Raw genomic sequence first — 4480 nt, forward strand, 5'->3', positions numbered from 1 at the left:
TATTTTATTTCAAAAAAGCAACTTGGTTTTAACCATTACCCACAAAATTTACGCAGTCATAGAATAAGAAAATTTTTTTTGATGAATTTAATACAATAGTAGGCTCATTTTATGCCAACTGAAAATATAAAAACCAATGACATCTTCACTGAACAACCACTCATAAAAATCATGAAATAATATAGTAAAACTCCATGTCATTTTTTTTTGTTGGTTGTGGGCCTTGATCTCTGGGCCTGGGCAATGTCCCTTAGCTCTTCAGCTCAAGGCTACCACTGTGCCACTTGAGGCACAGTGCCATTTCTGGTTCATTGGCATAAGAGTCTCACAGACTTTCTGCCTAGGCTGGATTTCAACCACTATCCTCAGATCTCAGACTCCTGAGTAGCGAGGTTTCCAGGCATGAGTCACCAAAGTCCAGATCCAAGTCAATTTTTAAAAAGCAAGCTTATTGAAACTTCTAGCTTTTTCAAGTAAACAATCTTATTTTTTCAGAATTAACTTATAACTGAGTAATTTTTAGATGTAACCGTCAATTTTTTATAGAATCAAATATAATTCTATTACTCAGTATTTCACAAAAATCCACTGTAATTGACTTTCCCCAAAATCAATTATTACATACTACCTGACACACTATAATCATTACATTCCAAATAGTTTGGACCATTTCATATGAATTCTAGGTGCTATTTTACATTATAAATTCACATCTGTGGTTTTAAACTAAGGAGAATAGATTTTAGAGGTAAAATCACATATGAATATGTAGTGTGGCTCAATTGAACCAAAAATTGTGAATTCATACAGACAAAATTATTTTCTTTCCACTAAATACGTTGAAGTAATACCATTGGAAATATTGAGACAGGAAGTGGCAGAATTCAAATCTCATCAAACAATGTCTCTCTTATTCTGCTAACCCCTGCACTAAGAAGATGTCCCTTTTCCCAGTTGTCACAAAACTTGCAGTGTCTCTCTGAGAATTCTATTTGGAAAAGTTCTAAATCACTGATTCTTTTTTTTGTATTTTCTGTTATATAAAACAAAATATAGACACAAAACAATTGAAATAAAATGCACACATATGTTGAAGTCATCACAGCTGGAAAAACAACCAACAAATTGGAACTTCCCCAAAACAAAAACATGTTGTGCCCAGTTTATTTATTAAATTACAAAACCTTCAAACATACGTTAATTTAAGTAGAGCTATAACTGTCTCTCAGAAATAAGGTTGTGTTAATTTGTAATTAAATTCATCTGGATCAACCTAATATAGAAAATCCCTTGAATGGATCAAATTGTTTAAAAAAATGAAGGTGTATGTAAAGTAAGATCTGCACATATTTAAAAGAAAAAATGCTACAGTATTAAATCCCAAAAATCATAACATTCTTAAAAATTCCGAAATGCAATTAGTAATTCCAAAATATCCATAATGAGAACTAAATACTACTGACTTAACAAGAACAAAAAGTGCAAATAATAGAATCTGAGCAGTGTACATGTGTGTACATAATTTAATAATACTCCAAATTATACTGTTTTTAGAACACTGAATTTGGATTATCTAAAGGAAAACATCAGCACATTATATAAATGAAATTAAAAATCTCATGAAAAGAGAGAAGAGTAGTAGTTTCTGGATAATAATATTTTAATAAATGGTGGTCAAAATCTATTCCTGACTAAATTGTGTACCTCATTAGTTAGATCTAAAGAAGACCGAAGTTACTCGAGCTGATTTGAAACTTTGGCAAATTAGTAGAATACAACTGTAACATTATTATGGATGTTGACTCTGGCATGGAATTCATTTCCTCTTTGATCTGACAAATGAATATATGAAAGAACATAACTTCTCCAACTAAATATCAAAACCTAACTAAACGTATAACTAGAAAATTCATCATGCAATCCGTATTGCAACTGGGATAAAAAGAAAAATCTGTCATACTGATTCTGTATTTATTTTAAATGTTAGCTTTTTTCATAAATTATTTCCTTTGTCTTGCATTTTTAAAACATTGTGTTAAATGATTTATATCTTGGTAACTAATTTTGGATGCCTCCTTAAATTTTGTTCTGGGTATAATATCTCACTTCAGTTCCTAACCCATGAAATGATGTTGTTTACAAACAAATGCTAATAACCACTGTTTATAATACACAAAATCTCATAAGAATGATTTCAGGAAGCATAGGTTAACATTTTGATATTGTGGTCTCATGACTGATGAGGCCTATCTGCATGAGTAGTTGTACCTAGATTCCTCAGCCTAAATTTAGCTACTGTTAAAAAATGTTTATACCTTTATCTGTCACCCATCAGAGGTTAAACCTGAGTATAAAGTCTAAGGAAAATCATAAGGCAAGAATTTAGCTCTTCTGGATATAAAGTAAACCAAAATGCAGCATACAGTAACTCATTGGACTAAAGTCAACATATTTCTATAAAACATGTTAAGTATTCCCTTACAATATGTATTATTCTCAAGAAGGGAATGAAGAATGTGAGAAGAGGATTAAGCAAGTATTGTCTTCAAATATACATAATTTGGATTTAGCTCTTTATTTCGTTATAGGAATTTTTGATAAAAACTGTTTGAATAATTGATTTCCTGGTCAGGTATAATATATCCTAGTTACATATACCAAACCGCATTCAGAAAATGGTATATAGTAATTGAGTAGAAAAATATTCTATAAATAACAAAAAGTATATACCTATAGGATAATATTTTGAAGAGTCAATTGGAAATATTCTAATATAATAATTTGAACAATTTCACATTGACAGTAATTATCTAGAATACTTTAATGCTAATTGGACAAGATTGTCCTTCTAAATGAGCAAAACCTATTTCTCCTTTTATCAGGGAAATATCTAAGCTAAAAATGGAAATTAACATATGAATCTATAACAACTGGAATGAATTTTACTTTTTATTAGCAAATATTAATTTCACAAAAGTATTTTATTGTATTATACACATATGTCCACGTAATGTAGCTTGTTACATTTTATTCATTTTATTTATTTCCTTATCTTATTTTTATACTTATATTTTATTATGTCATCATACTAACTTTTGAAATATTTGAACATATTTACTCCACAATATTTCTATTCATCTCCTCTCTTACTTTTTTCCAAGCTTAATTAGTTCCATCTTTTACACCTGGGTCATTCATTTTATTTTCTGGGTCTAGAGTCTGCATATGAGAAATCTAATATTTGTTTTACACAGTATCGCTAACTGCTTTTATATGAAGTTTTCCAATTATATTTTCTTGAAGATGATATGTTTTCATAATTATGTGTGGCTAAATAGTATATCATTGTGTGTGTGTGTGTGTATATATATATATATATATTACAGTTTCTCTCTTCAATTAGTGATTAAGGAACATGTAGTTAATTCTGTACTTATTTATGCTTTTTTATGTGGGAAAAGGAAGGATGGAAATAATGATGTTTGGAATAAGAAACATGCTCTTTAGATAGGCACTCTTCTATTTGAAACATCTCTCAGCTGCTCTTTCATCAGTATTTCAATAATGCATTGTATTTAAAAATAAAATTTGATTACATTTGCAAAGGTGTTCTTTTTCAGCATATATATTATTTTTTATTTTAATGTCACATTTAGTATGTCATATGAGTAGGGGGATGTATGTGAGCATGAAAATCTAGGCATGTTTGTACATGTAGCTGACTCAAAGGAAACTGAATATATGTGAGATACAGGATTCAAATTAAAGTTTGAGACCTGTAAGTTGCTAAATTGATGTATATGTCTAGTTTGTGGAGTGTGATTTCAAGATCACATTTGGGTAGGTTTTATACCAAGTAAGTAGATGTTTCTAATCCAAAATGGTAACGAAGAAAACAGCAACTCTGTTTCATAATCATTCAGTCTTAGTACTCCATACATTGTAATAAGTGGAAAAAATGATTGAAAGTATGGTGGGTTAGTAGTAAGCCTTTATACACTCTACATTTTCCCCAAAATCTTCAGATGTACTCTTTGGATATAAATTACAAGTATATTTATAAACATACAGATATAATATGATCTTATATATGTAAATATATGTATATATTATAAATACATCATATGTTTACTTGTATTATAAATGTGTATCAAATATTGATTTATATTTAAATGTAATTCTTCTCATCATAGATACATAGACAGACAGACAGACAGGTAGATAGATAGATAGATAGATAGATAGATAGATAGATAGATAGATAGATAGATAGATAGATAGATAGATAGATAGATGGATAGATAGATGGATAGATAGATAGGTAGATAGATAGATAGATAGATACTTTTTTTTGGTCAGTCCTGGGGCTTGAATTCTGGGCTTAGGTGCTGTCCAAGTGCTCTTCAGCTCAAGGCAAGAGCTCTACCGCTTGAGACGTATCGCCACTTCCAGTTTTCTGGTAGTTTATTGGAGATAAGAA

The sequence above is a fragment of the Dipodomys spectabilis genome, unplaced genomic scaffold, assembly GCF_019054845.1.
Source record: "Dipodomys spectabilis isolate Male_0828 unplaced genomic scaffold, ASM1905484v1 ptg000008l, whole genome shotgun sequence".
NCBI lineage: Eukaryota > Metazoa > Chordata > Mammalia > Rodentia > Heteromyidae > Dipodomys > Dipodomys spectabilis.